Source organism: Penaeus monodon, chromosome 34 (assembly GCF_015228065.2).
Source record: "Penaeus monodon isolate SGIC_2016 chromosome 34, NSTDA_Pmon_1, whole genome shotgun sequence".
Lineage (NCBI taxonomy): Eukaryota > Metazoa > Arthropoda > Malacostraca > Decapoda > Penaeidae > Penaeus > Penaeus monodon.
Window position 1 is genome coordinate 5,563,293 of NC_051419.1, and position 402 is coordinate 5,563,694.

General features: G+C 35.6%; 1 protein-coding gene across 1 annotated transcript in view; it reads left to right on the forward strand.

Moving 5' to 3' along the window:
• The window catches only part of LOC119594534 (zwei Ig domain protein zig-8-like), a gene marked incomplete in the record, with an annotated part of 82,515 nt that overhangs the window by 30,713 nt on the left and 51,400 nt on the right, over positions 1-402 (forward strand). Inside the window, 1 exon segment of the mRNA XM_037943565.1 lies at positions 186-348.

The following is a 402-nucleotide window of genomic DNA, read 5'->3' on the forward strand; positions in this document are numbered from 1 at the left end:
CACAAAACTAATTACCAGCAAGGTAAACGAGTTCTTCTCTCATGTTTTTACAAACTTTTTCTGTTACCTTCGAATTTTATAGGCGAAGTTAACACATAAAATTTACTCCTATTACAAGGAACTTGGACTGTGCTCTGTTTATATGAACGTGTAAAGAATTTAATAAAGTGCGTTTTCCTTTCCAGATAGACAATTCCCGTGCTATGTGAAGCGAGTAGTATCTCCTGATAGATAGATGTTCTTACGAGCAAATAAACCGAGTGGGTTTTCTCTAGCTGGTTGAATAGATTATCAAAATGGTGCCTGCAAGCGACTGGAATGATTATGGGAAAAACAAATCCTGAAAAAGGCACACAAGGACTTAAAAAAAACAACAACAAAGTAGTGAATTGAACGAAGATA